This window comes from Anser cygnoides, chromosome 3 (genome assembly GCF_040182565.1).
Source record: "Anser cygnoides isolate HZ-2024a breed goose chromosome 3, Taihu_goose_T2T_genome, whole genome shotgun sequence".
In the NCBI taxonomy this organism is placed as follows: domain Eukaryota; kingdom Metazoa; phylum Chordata; class Aves; order Anseriformes; family Anatidae; genus Anser; species Anser cygnoides.
Window position 1 is genome coordinate 5132754 of NC_089875.1, and position 19578 is coordinate 5152331.

Consider the following 19578-nt stretch of genomic DNA (forward strand, 5'->3'; position numbering starts at 1 on the left):
CTGACCCCCACAAGATGATAGGAGCTTTGATAGGCAAACCTACAGGAAAGTCCTTACTGAGGCAGTTTCCTACTTCCACTCACTCCACATACCTCAGCTAGTGTGAAAGTAGGTAATTCTTGTAGGGCTTGCAGCCAAGCTTCCTGGGAGCCAGATGTTAGAGGCAAGTGAATTTATCTAAAGTAAGCCCTCTTCTGCAGCACGTGTGGTGAGAAGAGATTTCGTCTTTCATGTGTTTGTGCTTGAGAACCTATTACAAACAGGTGAACTCTTTGGTGTAACGCACGGTTATTATTCTTGTGTAGGAGGCAGATGTGGTCAAAAACCTCCCTTTCAAGGTAAATGATCTGCATCTTGTTTCAAGGTCGAGTTTTTCTTGTGTGACTTCCAGATGACTTCTATAGTGGTTCCCCCCTGCCAAAAATCAAGGCTTAAACTCATATGTGCAAGTAAAGACAGAGGAATTTAATTTTTAAAACAAGTCAGACATCTATTTGAAATTGTTGGGAGCCAGGTCCCTAAATATCTTTCAAAATCTGGAGCTCTGCACCAGATGGAGAATCAGCATTTAAAGAGTAATTTCACAAAGGAAGTGGAGCGTCTTAGCAAAATGATTTCCTTTAGCAAATAGTTGCACAGCATGAAGAAAGAAAGCAGAGCCAGCATCTTGAGCAGGAAAATCATGCTTACTCTCCCTCTCCTCGTGTCTTAGCTAGGCCTTTTTTGTGCTACAGATGCAGCCAGTCCACACCAGCGTGCGAGGCACAAAACGTACCCAACTGGGCATCTGTCTCCTGTTGGCACTGTGGGGCAGGTCAGTGAGCACCTCGGCGTGTCCCAGGAGAGGCTCAATCCTTCTGCTGTACTTAAGTGATTTCAGTGTAGGTACAAATGTCATAGATGCATTCAACAAGAATTGTTGGCCTGCAGAATTAGCCCAAGATAATGTCCGAGGCTCTTAAAAGCAGAATATTAATGTGGTATGTCCCAATCATGTAGTTGAATGTTGAACTGTCTTCTATATAATGTCCCTGAGGTTATGTGCAAATATAGTGGCTGTAATTTGGGTCTATACCCCATGAAATGTGCAGGAAAAAAGACATTGGCTATGGATGCCTGAGTACCAAAGACTGGAAATGTTCACGGTGAGGAAAATTCAACCCTAGATCATCTTTCAAGACAAATACTTGCCGCTGCAGCTTGTGGGTAATGTGTCAGGAATTAGTGACTGCCTAGAACAAACCTCTAAAGTTTCCTTATCCTGGACTCTGGGGACATGTGCAGTGCACAAACAAGCTTGCGGTGTCTGGGAAGGGGAGAACTTTCTAGACAGGTGGAGCTCATCAATTTTCAAAAAACTGTAACTTCTGCTTAGAGATCAAACAACTGCCATATGGTGCTGTTTTTCCTATAGCACCAACATATTTAGCTCTGCCAGGGGAGGTCTGGGGAGCTGATTCTCAGCGGCCGTGTAAGAGATGGCTAAAACTGGAGCAAAACAGTAACAAGGCAGAACAGCTTTGGAGAAAGGAGGCTGAATAGCAAGTGTTGGAAGGAGTGATATTCCCCCACTGGCTAAGTCCAGCAAAGGGGCACTTGTGGGAGCAGAAGCTGTCTCCATCCCAAGCATCTGAGGCCTCAGGGGTGCTCATGATAGAAATATCATTGTGATGGTCACTAGTTTTGGTCGCCTCTGGCTGTGGATGTCGTACTGTCCCTGCTTTTGGAGGAGATGGTGAGGGCTGTCATCCTCCAAAAAGAGCCAGCTCTCTGAGGGGGCTCTTGGAGGCAGGCAAAAGCAAAGGTCAAATGGCAATGGGTCACTTCAGGGAAGGAGGTCATGGGGAATTTGACATGTTTTAACTTATGAAAGGCTGACAGCTACCAAGATACAGGTGTAAAAAATATATTTATTTTTTTAGAACTCTTTTTATATAACTCTACTCCTCCACCAAGCTCTGAATCAACACTATTTCAGTTAAAAAAAAAAAAAAAAAAGCATGTTACTGCTCTGATTCTCAGTTCTAAGACCAGATCTCATTAAGAGCTGCAGTAACAGCACATCTAGCTAAAAGCAAAATCTGGCTCAAAACCCTTTCACTTCTGCAACACCCATTTTTCATTCAAGCGTTCAAAGTTGATGCAAAACATTTTTGAAAATTAGCTTTTAAACGCAGTCTGTAGTAATTTTTCCAGTGCCAACCATTGCACGGTGCATCTGCACTGTAATAAACTTTTTGCAGTACCTTAAATTTGTCTTGTTATTGTCTATCAAGTCTTGTTAATGCTAATCTTGTTCCAGTGCTGACTCAGTTGATGAGCATAATTTTGTGATGTAGGCAGCCCTAATTCGTGATCTTCTGGGGTTTCACAGAGTATCCAGAATCTTCCTCAAAAGCCATTTTGTGACTAAGATAGTCATGAAAAATCTTTGGGCTTAATGTTGAAAGTTACTCTATAAATGCAAAGAAACATTTGAGCATCACAAATGCGGTTTTAATTTTGTTTTATCAATATAGGGATCCATGCAGGAGCCGCATGTTACCCCACGCTCCTAAGCAGCCTATTGTGTCACATTAGGGAACAAAAAAAAACCAAAACACCAAAGCTTATAGCATTAAAGGCAGCCTGAATTTTTTGTTCCCACCCCCTTTTTAGGCTTTCTGTTCCAGTAGCTCATGTAGTCGTACTATACATCAAGTGACTTGAAAGTATCTGTAATGCTGCATCCCCAGCACTGTAAGCAAATAAACTATTTTTGTGCAGCAATCTGTAAGCTGCACTTCAAGAAACGTTTTGTCATCTACTGACAGACATTCAGGAAGGCTCAGCGGGGATTCAGCAAAGAGGCTGGGCACTGGCAGAATGAGGAAACTTGCCTCATTTTCCTTGATGGATTAAGTTCAAACAACCTGAGGAAGGGGCTGATGGCAATGAATTTTCCTGGATTTCAGCATTTTAGAATAGCTCAGCTGGAAGGGGCCTTTAAAGATTGAGTCCAGCTGCCTGACCTCTTCAGGGCTAACCAAAAGTTAGCACATTGAGGGCATTGTCCAGGTGCCTCTTAATGCCAGCAGGCACAGGGCATCCGCCCCCTCTCTAGGAAGCCTGTCCCAGTGTCTGGCCACCCTCACGGCAAAGAAATTGTTCCTAATGCCCTGTCTGACCCTCCCCTGACACAGCTTTGTGCTGCCACCACACGTCCTCTCATTGGCTACTGGGGAGAAGGGACCTTTGCCTTACAGAGCTGGTTTTGGTTTGGTTGTTGGGTCTGTCTGTCCCTGCTGGACAAAATCCTCTTTCTTATAGAGAAAAAAAAAAAAAAAAAAGCCCTCCTGCCCTAGAGTCACCAGTGAACACCCAGGATAGTTGCATTTTCATTCGCTTTCATTTCCAAGAGGTTTCCTGTAACTCTGGGATATAAAGCTGGGTTTATTGAAGACTTATGTTCTTTCTTTTCCACGCTGGTGTTTCACAGGAGCCTTCACTTTCTGCTACAGAACGAATTGCTTCCCCCTGCACCGCTGAAACTGCTGTTTGCTGAGTTCCCTTTGTGCCAGGCACTTCCAGAGACTCAGGGCTGGATCAGGCCTTTCAAAGACTCTCCCGTACACTACTTCCAAGGTTTCAAGGCTCACCTGCTTTTTAGCAAGCCGGCACTTACACCAATGTTGATGGATGCTTTTTCCCTACTTCTTGCTCTTTGTGAATGAGCTGTTGGCAAGCGCTCCTGACTGCAGCTGCTGATGCCTTAATCTCTCTTTATGGAGATACGGAGGTTGCCTTCAGCGAGTCCCTAAAGTCCATTGCTGCAGTGTTGAAAAGCTTGGTTCACTGCAGGAACAGAGCGCAGTCTGCAGAGGCAAGTTCACTGACCTGACGGTGGAGCTGATTCTGCTGGGACACATGGGGAGCCAACACCCCCAGCACCTTGCAGCACATGTCCTGCAGCTGCAGGTCTGGTTGCAGCTGTGTGAGCACGTCTGAGTTAGCTTCAGTTACTGTATGAATGCTCCATCTGGGATAAACCTGCCTTTTGCACCCCCATCCTTCAGGAAAAACCAAAGTGTTTGGGCTGAGATCTCTTTAATTCTTGTGCTCTGCTGCTGGCTGCAAGACTTGGGGCTGCTTTGAACTGCAGCCTAGAAAGGAGCCTAGAGGTGGAGGAGAGCCACGCTCCCTCCCTGCACAGCCAGGCCTGTGGAGGAGCTGACCTCTGGTTCTTCAGTGCAGAGGAAAAAAATATTCAAAGCAGGTTAGGCTTGACCTACATTCAGTCTTTGCAGTGTGCAAGTTCTCCTCTTCCTGCACTTTTCTCGTGGTGACCTTTTGTTCCTAGGAGGTAGATTAAGAAGTGCTCTGAGGTATCACTGTATGTTTTGTAAAGCAAAATTTTCCTTCCAACAGGAAAGAATAATTTGAAGATTATTTCAGTTACAGGAAATCCCACAGTCGAATTAAAAAAAGGAAACTTGTTCTTGCAAAGTCTTCAAATATCGTAGGATTAAATCTCTCTTTAGGGCTGACATTACGGGTGGGATGATTGCCATTGATATCTCATCTGTGCCATGTGCTTCAGAATAGCATGTTGCACCAAAGTGTCTCTTGCCACCAATCAGATCTCAGTGAGTGGAAAAGAAACGTCTGCCTCAGACCGAGTAGGGTGAGCGAAGGGCAGGTGCTGGCATTGGAGATGTCATAGTTACAGCTGGGAAAAGTACGGATAATTTTCCTCTGCTATTTTGATCGCTATGTCTGCGAGCCGTGAACAGAAGTGGTTATTCAGAGGGCAAGAGGGAGGACTCGTAGAGTAGCATACCGTGGCCCTGGGCCCAGCTGTGCCAATGCTTCTTTTTTTCTTTCCCTCTCCCTTTTTGACATGGCTAAGGACGTGTTTTATCTATTTTTCAGTGAAGAAGGGGATGAAGAAGATGCAAGTGAACATGGACAGAAGTGTTTTTTTTGTTGTTTTTTTGTGTGTGGTTTTTTTTTTTTTAGCAGCCTGCCCACTGCAGAGCCAGCTGCCTCTGCGGTCACACAGCGCACTGGCTGGTGTTGTGGTGTTTGCAAGCGTTATTCGTCACAGCTGACGAACTGCAGGGGGAAGCAAAAACATCGTGCGCACAACCAAAGATGTCTGCAGGCAGCAACATCTCCAGAAGGTCCATCTGTAGCAGGAGCCGGCCGTAAAGCTGAGCTGACCTATTTTATCTTGCTGGATCCTGACACAGGCAAAATGTTATCCGGTCACAAATCATTTTCGCAAGGGTACTTAACATCTTCTGGCCATGTTTTGCCTGCTGCCTGCTTGCCTTCTGTTACAATACCTGTCTTACCTAGGTAAAGTCATCTGAGCAACCACAGAGACCTCAGGGACAGGGAGCAGCTTGACCTTATCAGTGGATCTGCCCCTTTCATTTGAAGGATGCTAAGGTTACCAAGTGAAAGGCAGGAGACGGCAGACGTTTGCTGGAGCAAAACAGCCAGTATTTCACAGCGAAGTGCGGCGGGGAGCCAGGACAAAGACCAGGGTGCGACTATGCAGCTCAAGGTCAGTACGATGCCAGGAGGGCTGAGTGGAGGTTACCTGCATGGCCTCGCTTCTGGCATGTCCCAACTTCTGAGAGCTTAATTGTTAGTGTTCCCATCTCCTCTGTGCGTGCCTTTCCTCATGTGAAAAAAAAATAAATTTTATTGTGGGGCATCACATTTAACACCCACGAGGGTCTGAGATCTTTCAATTAGTTTTACTTTTATGGACTAGCAGAGCAGTAAGATGTTGAATACCTGGACCAGGCATGGAAAGGCAGAGGGCGTTTGCCAATGTGTTTTTGGTGTTGTTTTTTTTTTTGTTACACAATGATTTTCAGCCTCTGTTTCTCCTCTGGGATTTAACATATTCCCACTGCTTAAAGTGTCTTTCACATCTGATCCCTGTGGGGCCAGCTGTGTCCACATCTGTTCCAAAGCTGCTCCTTTTTCCGGTTTTTCCTCTCTCCTCTTGCTTCTTGCCCCATCCCAGGCTTTCAGCCCTGCTGATCCCATGAATGTGGCCCTGAGATGTTCAATTCATTTGTGCTCTGACCCTGTTTAGTTTTCCTGTCCCTCTGTAACACCTCCTGCTTCTGATCATCTATGCGTGGATCTTGCCCGGTGCCCTTCCTGTGTCCAAGGTCTGCTGGATGATGAGCAGTCAGCACAATTTATTCACTGTGGGATACAACTTCTCAGCAGATTTTTCTCCTTTAACATGAAATGGTGGAATCCAAGGCAGTCAGTGTAGGCACTGAGCTTTGTGCGATGAACTCTCCCAAGCGGTGGTTCTCACTTGCACAGCATCTCCCTTTGTCCCTCCGTAGTGGATGGTACGCATGCAGAGATTTTTGAACTCATATCACGAAAACAGTTTGTAGTGTAGATGGGCTTGCTATTAGATGTTGTGATTAACCCCTGGTGATGATCACCCAACTTGGAATATCAAGTTACAGTCACGAAGGAATAGCGAGTCAGAGTCTCTGTTGATACTGGTCTCTGCAATCCCGCTGAAGGCAACACAACTACGCCATTTCACACCACACATGGTGTGTGCCAGTCTTTATCTGGCATCTATAGCTCTAATAGGAACATACGCTTTGCTAAATTAAGAAGGAATATTTTTGTGCTTTAGGAGAAGCACGCTAACAATCCTGACTTATTTTAAGGATGTGTCTTAAGCATTAAAAGGGGCATGAAATAATAATGTATGTAATTTACCACTGTGGAGACTGTCAAGTGTTGTCATGCTACTGGCATCACATTTAATACACAGGCTGCCAAGAGGCATCGCTAATAGAATTTGCATTAATATACAAAGCTTCTTTAAAAATTAATTAGCCAAAGTAGAGCATCATGTGCTGAGACTCTCAAACAGGAGAGAAATATTGAAGCCATAGTGAAAGAAGCAGTCTCGAAGCTGCTTGCAAAGCCGAGGGCAGCTGGAAGCATTGCCCAAGCCCTTCCCTCCTGCCCAGATGTACTCAGGATGATGGGGACGCAGACATAAACTGACAGCGTGAAGCATTGCCGTGGAAAATTGTGAAGAAAATCATAGATTTGGAGCGGGCCCAGAGGCTGTTGTGCTGCTGCTGAAGGCTGTTGTGTTGCAGCTGTAAGCTGGAAAAGCTGCAAAGAAATACAAGCGACCTGTTAAGTCCTTGAAAGAAAATGTGATCTCTTCTAATATTTTATTTCCACCTTTTAGAAACACCAGGCTGGAGGCACCAGCACTCCACAGCTTACGCAGCGCGTTTAAGTGTGGGTCACGCGTTTCTGCGCGAGCCCAACACCGTGTGTGCTGAAGGCAAGCATGCTGCAGGCTTGCCTGGGTCAAACTGTCCAACAGCAGCAGCGAGGTGTCACAGAGCTTATCAAGGGAACGTGATAACCCTCACCCAAAAGTCAGTCCTCCGCTTTTTGTGCTCTTTCATCAGCCTGCAAATGCAATGGCAAACCGCCGAATTGGGATGCTGTTAGCTTGATTGATTAATTAAATTAGCAGCAAATGTGCACCTTTGGTGCCCAGTACCTACAGTTTCCTCGTGCTGTGGAGATGGCTAGAGGTGAGTTTTGCTATTCCATGTGGAGGAGAAAAACCAAACTTACCGGTCGCTTGTATTGGTGACCTTTCATTAGAAGCTGAAGGTAATGCTATGCGTGCCAACACTTGGGCTGGTTGTGGCCTGCTGTCCTTTTGTACCTTAGGTTATAAATCTGTACCTGTGTTATAACTCTGAGCCATGACATGGCCAACCAAAGGGACCTGGCCCCATTGCCCACCAGCATCCTTTGCATCAGCTGAGTGGCAGGAAACAGGCCCAAGGTACCTCTAGCAGTGAGCTTCTCTACCCCTTCCGTACCAAGAATTTCCCCCTGGCTACAGATATTTTCCTTCCGTACTACCTGTAAGTGAATGCTCCCTCTCCTGCTATCTGTTAAAAATATTCATAATTCCCAGTCTTCTCATATACTGTCACCTTGAAGATATTTATAAGCTGTGATCCTGTCCCTTTTGAGTCGAGGCAGTGCCATCGTTTCTATTGCAGTCACATATCCTTCAGTGTCTAATTTCAGGGTTTGTAACTCAGCGGTGGAAGTTCGGTCTGGGCTGGAATTTGGAAAGTGAAGTTTCAGATTGGAAGCAATAAAAAATAAAATGAAATATTGCTATTAATGTTAAGCTTACAGAAGGGTGAGGGAGGTAAACATTTTTAGCCACAGTCTGGCTGCTTTTGGTGAGTTAGTTTTTGTAAGTCAAATGAATTGCAAGCAGTGCAGCCTTTCTGCTTTTGCAGCAGCTGCTGTCCCCTCAGCACCTCCATCTGCCCCATGCAGGCGTGCAGGCACTGCAGCAGCTTTGCTGGGCAGCCAGCTCTGCTACAAAGTTTTGTGGGCCAAAACAAGACTGAAAGCTGCCCCTTTTAGGACAAATCCTGCAGTTTGAGTCCACCCCTGGTCAGTACTTGCAGGTTTTCCTCTCTCGATGGAGAGGAATGCAAAGCACGGACCCCAGGAGTGGTTTTCTGCCTTAAAGGAGATGGTTACCGTAAGCCCTGCTGTACTCAATGAGCCTGTGTTTCTCTGATTCATCACTTTAGGTCTGTGCTTGTTCCCATGGCCGTCTGGGTTACTTTCCCTCTCCGCTCCCCAGGAAATAGTGTTATTAGCGATAAATGCTCAGACTGCCGGTAGCGTCGGTGGATTCAGCACACAGATCGAGCTCAAGGGACGTGAGCTTCCCCTCGGGAGGGCTGAGGGGGTGGCTGGCAATGAGAAAACACCTACACGCCGTTCTGCAGCAAAGTGAGACATGAATGCTCTCTCACCAAGTGGGGAAATGCAAAGAGCTCCTTTGCTGACCAGATGCACTGAGTAGCAGGAGGGGAAGGCAGAGCACAGGGAGGATGTCGAAGGATCCTGATTCAAACCTGCCTGGGATGAGCTGGTAGCTGCAATGTGGTTAGAAGCTGTAAACGTGGATATTTTTACAGCTGGACTTTACCTGTTGGGAAATGAGGAGGGGAATCCTTCTCAACCCATCCCCAAAGATGGGTTGAAAGCATTGGAGTGGGTCTGAGGAACAAAATGAGAAACAAGAAACTCTAAGCCTAGGAAGGTTTTGCTTTTACATCTGAGTGAAGATAGATATATTTTCTTCCTTTCTTTGCCTGTGCTGGTGGGAACGCTGCCCTGGTGGCTGGCCCGAGGAGCTCCCCTCACTGTTCTGCTTTCTGCAGCCCTGCTCCCCTGGCCAGCATTGCCCAAAACAAAATGGGTGTGGGATACAAAAACCAAAGAGCTTTCAGTGTGGGAGTCCCCAGGGTTGCAGCTCAGAGTGCCCTGAGCATCTTTAGAAGCTGAGACCACAGACACGGTGCTGGAACAGCGAGCAGCTTCTCCCTGGGGGTGGTGGGCCTGCAGAGACCTGGGGAAGGAGGATTTTGGGGGAGTGAAGAGCGACTGGCAGCTGAAACCATCCGTGTACATTGAGAGGGCAAAAGGAAGGGCTGGGAATGAGATGCTGGGGAAGGCGGGCTGCTGCTTTCTCTGTGAGAGAGGCATGAGGCTCCTGGGACAGGGCTGCATGTCCTCCATGCGGTCTGCTGAGGGTGAGCGGTACGGAAAGGGTGCTGTGTGTGGAGCAGCTGCTCCACGCTTCTGCTGAGGGTTATTTATCTTGGTTCCTCGCAGTCTTTGATTTCCCCAGAAACAAAGCAAATCCCTTAAGGCCTTTCTTTTTCTTGCCTTCCTCCTGAAACCTGATTGTTTGAGATTCAGGAATCACGTACGTTGGGAGGAAAGTTAGTTAGGGAAAGCAGCTTGCCAAGCAGGGCACGCCAGCCTCTGTCTGCTATGTGCTGCACCCGGAGGCTGAGTCAGGAGCACGTTGGGAAATACTGATCTGAAGCTGCAGCAAGAGCCTGCAGCTCCATGGCTGGGGACTGAAGCCATCAGAGGGCCTGAAGCTCCAGCAAAACATGGTCACAGAGGACTTGGGGTGTAGCGAGCGAGAGGTAAATCCTTGCCTTCCCCTGTTCCCGGCAGCGTGAGTTGTTCAGCCTCAGATTTTGCCAGGTCCTGCATTCAGCCCTGTGGCTGGGCAGACCCAGCCTCCTGGCAGCCAGGAGAGAGCAAATCCAAACCAACCCCTGCCCCATGTCTGCAGCAAAGCTGCTGGCGTGGTGTGGTGGGGAAGTCTGGGTGCTGGGGCAGTGGGGCCCCATGGCCCCGGGCTATCGTGAGGGATTTGGAAACATGTTGAGCAGGAGGGCGACGGGGTCAATGGAGCAGGCATGTGAATTATAACCTGGTCCTTAGTTATATCACTGAGGACAAATGGAGGCTGAATATTCCTTATTCCTTTCCCCCAGTCTTAGCAATGCTCTGCTGCTTCTTATCCAGGCAGCTGGGGGCTGCACGTCCCTGGCCCTCCTCTCCTTAGGAGATGGCAGCAGGCTCTGCGGCAGGGGCTTAAGTCCACATGCTAGCCAAAACCCCACTAACACTTCCCGTTGAGTCAGTGTCTCCGTGGAAACATTTTCCAATATAACTTTGGTACTGTAAATACTAGAGATATTTACTTTGTTTCAGGGCAGTGAGATCTTTGGTATTCCAGCCTGATATTTGTTTCCTTAGCCTGGCTTAGCCTTTATTGGCTCCGGGTGGTTGGGCAGGGGGAAGGGAGCAGCCGTGACTCTCTGCTCGTTTCCTCTCAGGTACCTGAGGTATCACCCACGCAGGCAGATGGCTTTGGAGGAGACTCTCTCCAAGGAGCACTGCTGACACTGGACATGGCAGAAGTCACAGCACAGAAATAATAACAGCAAAATCACGCTGCAGATGTTATTGTCAACTCGCCATCAATTTCCTCCCTCTAAAAAACCTGGTGAATACTTGTAGCATAATAAAGACAGACTAATATGTGGATCTCGTAAACAGAGCACTTGTCAAACACAGGCACTGCTGCTGAGGCACACATTGGCACAGGCATTTCTGCAGCAAAGCACCGAGTTTAGGCTTGGCCTGCCCACACAACGTACTGCTGGGCAGATCTTGCATTAGCCCAGACCAGCCATGGCCTCAGACTCAACCCTGTGTGCATGTGGTGGGGACATACTGCCTTGTGCCTGGATGCCACTGACTTTCTCACCACGAAAGCTTCTCCTGGCACACATGGCTGAAGCAAGAAGTGCTCCTGGGCCGACCTGTGTGAAGCTGAGACGTTGCACAGACAACGGTGATTTACCCGCTCGCGGAGGGACCCAGCAACAGTGCCAGAAAGTGAATCAGGTCTGCCCTGCTCCTTAAATTTAGATTTGTCAGCCCTCATCTCTCTCTCCAGCTTTGTGAAGCATAACAGGATCCAAGGTAGTTATAAAACAATGTCAAAGGTGTTAAAATGATTACCATAAAAATACATCTGTTTTCTGCAATACTGCCTTGAAATGCCACGGAGCTCCTGGAAACCAGAAGGGTGGCACACGGCTGCTGGAGCAAGTCTTATGCAGACATGGAGAAGAGAAGCCTGCTGCAATGGTGAGATTTTCTTTCCTTTTCAAATCATTATTTTAGGGAGTTAGAAAAAAGCAATTCTATTTCCAACATGGTGCAGATCACTATCTAGCTTCTAAATCCCTCTAACCTGATTAAGGCCGTAAGAGTTTCAACTATTGAAAAATAAGAGTTTTTTCATATAAATGTCGTAGCGTAATGTCCCCAGTGCAGTGAATACAATTAGGTGCCTAAGTCTTATCTCAAGGAATTCAAATAGCTCAGCCTGTAGGAATCAATCAACACTACCAAAGGCTTTAACGTGTGTATGTGTGTAAACATAGACTATGTGTATATATATATAAAGCTTACGTGCATATATGTAATTGTAGTTTATGTATATGACCATTTACAGCCAATCTTTAGAAGGGATTTTCTTTTTACCTTTTAGAGATGTGTAGCTAGGCAAACAGCCTGGTCTAACAGTTTGGAGAGGTGTCTGTTACCTTTGTTGTCCTTTGGATCCCACCTTTGCCAAAGGTGAGGCTCGGGCATGTGGCTGGTGTTTGCAGAGACACAGCTCCGTCTGTGATAGTTTTCTTTATATCACATACAGGGTAGTGAGTTAATACAGAAGAATATAGAGATCCAGCTCTGATAAAAGCAGTGTGCATATTTTCCAGGAAAAGCAAGCACTGCAATTTCCTGTGGACTGCGGACCTTGGCGAGTCACCACCCCTACCATGGAGGGAGTTTTGAGCTTCCTCGGGTAGAGGAGACTGTGATCATGTCTTTCCTCCTGTACTGTGACTTACCCACAGCCCTCTGAGCCCTGAGGGAAGAGCCCTGGTGCTTTCCATGGGGTTTGGCCTCAGAGCCTGGTGCATCCAGCACATCTGCAGAGCGTGGCCAAACCCACGCAGAAGAGAGGAGCCGCCTGGGGCATGGGGGAGGTAGCAGCGGCACCAGCAGCAGTGGGTGGGTTTATTCCTCTCCACGCTTTCCCTCCCCTGCCTCCCAACGCTTTGTGGAGTCGTAAAGGTCAGAGCACTTAAACTCACCGAAGGGATTGCTGCACGTAGTATTTGGCTTTTCAGAAATCCAGCGTGATGGCGTTTGTTAAACCTGCTTACTTCTATGCACCAACGGCCCCTGCAAAATACTGCGGTAACAGAATATATTTAGAAGCAGATGGCGAAGCTGGAAGCAAGCACTGGAGAGTGGCTAAATGCTGCAACCAGAGCTCCATGGGCATGTCTCTGCAAAGCCTCAGGTGAAGAGCTGTGGGACCACAGGTGTCCTGCAAGCCTGGGGCAGGGCCGATGGATGGGCAGCAGAGGCCTTTGCCTGCAGGCAGCAGAAGGAGAGTGAGGAGGGGTTGACAGCTCTGGTAGGGACACATCTGCAGGGCCTCTTGTGCTGCCTGTCCTCCCACACTTGCCCTCACCTCCCTTGGTCAACCCAGGCAGGGTTCCCTGAAACTCTAGGCCAGAGGAACTGGGTTGCTTGGTCTCGTCGCAGCCTCCAGGTGTATCCTGCTGGCCTAACCTGAAGGTGGGAACCCAGTGGACTCCTGTTATAATTGCAAAGTGGCCAAGGCCACTCAGTCATGCATAGTATAAGAGTTGGAGTTTTCAGCTGGTCCACAGCTGCATTTGCATTTTAGCAGCACAAATGCCAATTGTAATCCTGCCAATGAGACAAATGTTTGCATGTGTCCCACCGCATTAAAAGCTACAAGTTTCCTTGAGGCGTTCCTGACTGCAACTGTGTTGTGGGTTAACCCCGGTAGGCAGCCAAACACCGTGCAGCTGCATGCTCACCCACTCACAGTGGGATGGGGAACAGAATCAGGAAGGTAAAAGTGAGAAAACTCGTGGGTTGATATAAAGTCAGCTTAATAGATAAAGCAAAAGCTGTGCACGCAAGCAAAGCAAAATAAGGAACTCATTCACTGCTTCCCATTGGCAGGCAGATGTTCAGCCATTTCTAGGAAAGCAGGGCTTCATCGCATGTAACAGCTACTTGGGAAGGTAAATGTCATCACTCTAAATGTCACCCCCAAGTTTATTCTCCTTCCCCCCAGTTATAATGCCAAGTGGGGCAAGCGCAGTGTCACACAGCATGAAATATCCCTTTGGACAGCTGTCCTGGCTGTGTCCCCTCCAAGCTTCTTGTGCACCCCCTGCCTAGTTGCTGGCAGGGCAGCAGGAGAAACAGGGAAGGCCTTAACACCGTGTAAGCACTGCTCGGCAGCAGCTAAAACATCGGTGTGTCATCAGCACTGTTTTGGTCACAAACCCAAAACACAGCACCATACGGGATACTGTGAAGATAATTAACTCTATGCCAGCCAAAGGCAGTACAGTCTCCACCCTTCATTCCTTACCATTTGTGTTGTGGTCAGCTCCCATACTACCCAGTACATCCTCATCAACGACCGCTCCCTTCCTGTCCTTTGGTATAGATACAGATATCATTCCCTTAGTCTAGAGGCCACCCCTATAAAATGTCCACTGACTCCCTTTAGTCCCTGAGCTGGGTTCTGTCAGTGCCGGTGGTTGCTCAGGGCAGGTGTGGTGCGTTGTGGTATTGTGTTGAGATACTGGGCACCAAAGCCAGCCCACGTCAGGTTGCGGCTGCACTTGTGCTGCTTCTTGTGAGGCTTGAGATAATTAAGGATTGCCGCTTGAAAGTTGCAAGATTCTAGCTAATTCGTCTTTTCCCCTGGAAAAGTACTAGGATATATGATCTCAGTGTGTGGTGGCAGCAATGGAGGAGCTATCGACAGAAATAGAGAATACTCCTGAGGATGCTTCCTAGCTGGCAGCTGAAAACTCGTCTGCTGAGCTCCCTTTTGGGTAACCGGAGGAGACTGGCTGTGTTAGCAATGGGAATTCAAAACCGTACCCAAGAATGGAGCCTAGTGCTCTTCCTCCCGGGTGGGAATACCAACTGGCTGCCTGTTTTAGTGAAAGGAGGGACAAAAAAAGAAGGCAACTGTGGGGAGGAAGGGGCAGATGCAAGAGGGAGAAGCATACGGCACTGGAAGTGATGTAGAGGAAACACCACTGCGAGCGGAGGAGAAACCAAGAGCGGTGTTCATCCCAGGGAAGGAATGGGAACCCAGGGTGGGGTGCAGCTCAGGAGGAGGGGAGGGATGGAAGCAATGGGGAGGAGGAGAAATGAGTAGGACGGATGAGTTTCAGTGGTTGCAATGAGGCAGAAGGGCGCAAAGGATTAAAGCAGTGCAAAGGGAAGATGAAAGCAGGTAGCAGAAACTGAGAAAGTCTGTTCTCCAGCAAAAATTACAGCAGGAATAGGCCACTGTGCTTTTGCCATCAGACGATGCTAGGATGTTATTTTCGAGCCTTTAGTTTGACCTGAAAACTCCAGATTATTCACAGGCAGCTTGCAATGGCAGGGCTCTGAGCGTGGGGGTTGGTTTTGTCAAGACTATCTCATTTCTTGTACCGTCTTCACATCTGTGATATTTGCGGGTAAAAATAATTCAGTACAAATACAGTTGTCTGTCTTTAAGAAATCAAAGTTGTTGTGATGCCTGGGGCTGTGATGGAGAGAGGATTAGAGAAGTGCAGGCAGAAATCTGCCGCTGTAGGGAGGCAAAGAAATCTGGAGTTAAATAAAGCAACGGGATCCAGCATCACACTTCCACCCAGCCCCTCTGCACTGCACTCGCGCTAAAGCAGCAAGCGCTCCCGCAGCCCCCTCGGATACAGTAATTAGTGCGGCACCCTAACAATGAACGCGGGGAGCCGTGTTTCGGTGGTGATAAGCCAAGCCTTGCTGCCTGATTCAAGGCAGGCTGCCTCATGCCTAGCTTCCAGCCACTGTCGCAATAATGGATGGAATTGGATGGTGAAAAAACGCGGAGGAGCTCAGATCTCCCCGTGGGGAGACAGGAGCTGCAAAGGCGCTCGTTGCGTGCAGTAAAGCAGTGCCAGCCAAAACGCAAAGACATCCCCCACCGGAGCCGAAGCAGCGAGCTCTCTGGAGAACTCTTGCCACAGACTGCTGCTTTTATATCTGGTCAATAAACATTAGATGCAATAGATGTTTCTTTGTCGATGCCTTTATCTGAACTTCAGTTACACTGGACGCTAGCCGGGAGCCATAAAATGCTTTATGCTGGTTTATTAAAGAGGAACTTCAATTACCGTATTAAGAATTGACCATTCTCACCCAGTATATGAAAATCAAAATCTGTCAGTGCAGCTCAATGATGATTTCTTGTGTCCTGAAGAGGAAAGGGCTCAGTGCTGCTGCCGAGATGCTCCAGTGCATGCCAAATCTCCCGGTACCACGAGGCTGTTTTCACATCTCCTGCCGCGACGTCTCCTGCCTGCAGACGCCGTCTGTCCTGCATCGCTTTGTGAATGGGGGTCAGAGCAAAACAGAAATGTGCTTGAATGAAAACCCAGCTCTGGGGGCTGGAAGCCAAGCTCTGGGCTCCTGCTTGGGATTTTGTTTGGGGTTAAAAGCAACCGTAAGGTAGGATGATGCAATTGGGGATGATGCATTCAGAGGATGTGTCAGAAGCATTGCTGAGCCTAGAACCTATAGAAATGGGGCTGTGTACATGCTCTTCCTCACCTGCCCGTGGAAAGCTGGGCACAATCTGCACCTCAGGCTTTGGCAGCATCTTCTGCCTTCCTCAGGGCATCGCCTGTGAGAGCAACAAGGTTCCTTGGTGCATGCAACTGAAGCTGTGGGATTTTGGTGAGGACCAGGCACTGATGGCCAGAGAGGTGAAGCATGGGCAGCACCAGTCCTGAACTTCTGCTCTTTCACACCGGACCATGAACTGGCAGCTCAGCTACTTAGAGGGAGACGTAGTTTTGTGAGTATGGCTGAATGACAGCTGTGTGAACAAAGCAGAAACGCTGCTGAGTGGTTTGTGTTTTATCTGGGCTTCCCGAGACCTTTCTCTTCGGTGACTCAGGATCTTGTCCTTCACACGCTCAGAAACGTGCACACAAAGGATGTTCAGGCAATCTGCTTGTGGCAAACCTGCTTTGTTGTTGTTGCTGTTTGTTATTAATCCCACTAAGCCAAATGGTATAGATTGTGCTGAGGGGGAAAACTGCTAGTTGCTATCCATTTCACGCAAGCTAATGAAGTCCAGGAGCCAGCAGGTGTGTGTACCAGGTGTGTGCCCACCTCCTCACCTGAAACCAAGTACCGTAACCTGAACAGGACATCTCCCTTTGCCCTGTTGTTTTGCAAACTTCCCAAGGGGTTATATGGAGGAGAAGAGAAGTGCAGAGCTCAGCCAGGGGTGTTGAAGTGGCTGCAGGTCCTACAAGCAGCAGGAACAATGAGGAATGGCCTTCTCAAGGGGCTGTCATCACCTGCCACTTTCCACAGAGCTCATCGGAAATACTCAAGATCTAATTTTGCCTAAATCCTCTGGTGGTCACAGCCGATGCTCCTCTCTGTGCAGCTCCGAGCATGCTGGGTCCTGCTCGAGAAACAGCATCCAGAAGCTACCGAGTGGCCAGCACGAGTTAACCGGTAATAGCAGCAGGAGCCACTGAGTCTGTAAAGCAAAATCAATGATGCAGGATCTAAAAGCCGTACTAAATAACTCCTCAATAATCATAAATCTCGTTACCAACAGCTCTCAAGCTGCTTTATGATGGAAATGATGCTCTCGCTTTGCAGAGGGGAAAATTGAGGCGTCGAGGAACGAAGCGATTGTTCCTAGAGATGCAGGAGAGAAGCGAGGGGCTGGATTTCTGTGTCGGTGCGTTCTCCGCAGGGCTGCGTTGCCTCCCTCCCACGACTGAGCGGATCCGTGCGGGAGCAGCCTCGCTGGCATTTTGTGGCTCTCCAGCAGGTGTCTGGGGGAGCTTTTCCTGCTGGGCACCAGACTCTTGGTCTGCCCCTGCAGACAGGAGCCTGCCTGAGGGGTTTTGTCTCCTGCTTGGGTTCTGCACACGCAGCAGAAGCGAAGCAGTCTACGCATGGTTTAAGCCTCTGTTTTGCAGCAGGCAATGGGAACAGCAGCGCTCGGGAAGTGCTGATGCTTGATATACACAAGTAGCTGTGTGACTCCATCTGTGCTCGCTTGTCACTGTGTTTCTCTCTCTCAAAAAGCCAGCTTTTCTCTTAACTTACTTAAAAATGACATCTGCACAGGGCACAGGCAAGCCTGTGCAAGGAGCAGTCCCATCACGGGGTTGCTGACGGGAAGCTGATGCCCCTTGAGAATTTGGGGTTGTTAGCGGCCGTACATGGGTCAGGGCTAAGTTTCCCAGAATGGCTCCTGAGGTGCAGGGAGAAATTCAGGTGGAAAATCCCAAAAGTGCAGGGGCCCAGTTTCAAGCCAGAGCCTTTAACCCGTTTCTTACACACACACACACACACACACACCTTTTTTTCCCTACTTATGTGTAAATTGGTTAAACCAGTATTTGCTTCACGCAAGGCAGTGATGATGAATGAACTCCTAAAGCACTGTGGCGTGATTAAACAAGAAATGCCGCCCTGAGGGATGTGCTTCATGGCTTCAGGGTTTATGCTGGGGACAAAGAGGAGGAGAACACAGGCTGTGATGACCGCGCTGACGTTTTAATGAGGATGAGAATTATCTTTTGCAGCAAAAATCCTGACACTTCGGCTAATCGCAAGGGCTCTCCTCTCTGCCTCGGCTTTGCGTCGGCAGAGGGCGGCAGAGATTGGAAGAAAACACCGCGACAAAAATCTGCAGCAGTGGCCAGGAAGGGGAGGGGGGAATTATCCCTGCTGTGCGTTTACACGAGCAACCTGCGTGTGCTAGGCGGGTGCAGGTCGCCCCCAGTCCCTCCTGGTTCCCAGCCAGCTCAGAAACCCCAGCGAGGGCTCAGCCCTGCATCGCTGATGAACTTCGAAGGAATGCAAATATATTTCTGTCCTTTTGGCCTGCGCTTTGCACCAGGATCTCGCTCCTGTCAGCTGGCTGGCAGGAGGAAAATGCAGTGGTTAAATATTTGCAGGGAATGGGAAAAAAAGCAATTCAGAATGACATCCGAGCCCCAGGCCTTGCTTTGAGCTGCCAGGAAAATAGAGCGTGCAAAATGCTCTCGGTGCCTCCTGCCCAGCGGAGGGAAAAGCCTCGAGGCGGGACCTTTCCCCCGGCAGCGATTTGGGTTCACGGCGTGGCGGCAGTTGGCCCCTTTCCCTCCGTTGGCTTCAGCAGCAGATACACAACCGAGACGGTGCCGGGCAGCTTCTGGTTGTCTCCTGGGGCTGGGCTCATGCGGGTGTGCAGCAGGGGAGCAGATCTCTGCAGCAGGGTAAAACACGGCACCAGCGAGTGCCACAGCACCTCAGCATCACCCTGTTTCTCAGGCTGCTGCACGTTGCTTTCTGGGGCATCGCCCAGCAAGACAGGCCAGGAAATGTTACCAGAAACCAAAGGGAAGGCACTGGGTAGCGACTGCCCCAGCTCTGCTTGCTGCCTGCTACCTCAAACATGGGGGAATTTCCTCATAAAGTGATTGAGCTTTACATTTCGGGAACACTACTTGCTGGGCTGTAGAACAGGGTCGTTAGGCCTCCAATTATTTCCACCGTATGACAATTACTAATTTAGATTATAACTTTTGCTTACTAGAAGCCGCAGCAGAAGGAAGGCACCAACGTTGCTTTTCTTTGGCGTGAGCCTCTCACTGAAGCAAAGCTGTCTGCTGAGGACTTGCAGATATATATTTGGCATATCTTTGAAGGATTAAACAGTCTAAAATATCCACTGGGCTGCTGACTGCTTTGGCACGGTGTCTCGACTGTTCAGATATGACTTTCAATTGTGCCTTTCGCTTGTGCTTTGTTATATTTTTTTTTTGGCTTAGTTTATTGCTTCCAGGCAAGTTTCTGACAGTTGTCAGTATCCCAGGCAGAAAACCAAATGAAAAAGTACTGAAATCTCAGCTGCTGCAGCATCAGCCTCTGTAAGCGTTCAGGCATTTCTTACCACAAAAGGAAGGAGCAGGGTGCTTCTTGCCTCTCTGCGCTCCAATGGGGCATACCGGGATTGCATCCTTCCTCCTC

General features: G+C 48.6%; 1 protein-coding gene across 4 annotated transcripts in view; it reads left to right on the forward strand.

The window, feature by feature from the left end:
- The window catches only part of PAK5 (p21 (RAC1) activated kinase 5), a 312051-nt gene that overhangs the window by 107953 nt on the left and 184520 nt on the right, over nucleotides 1–19578 (forward strand). Inside the window, exon 1 of one of the 4 annotated variants that reach the window (XM_048060796.2) lies at nucleotides 11233–11571. The exons of the other annotated variants lie outside the window; for them this stretch is intronic. The gene's annotated coding sequence lies outside the window, so the exon portion shown is untranslated. Of the gene's footprint in view, nucleotides 1–11232; nucleotides 11572–19578 lie in introns of those variants that run through there. 4 annotated transcript variants of the gene reach the window in all.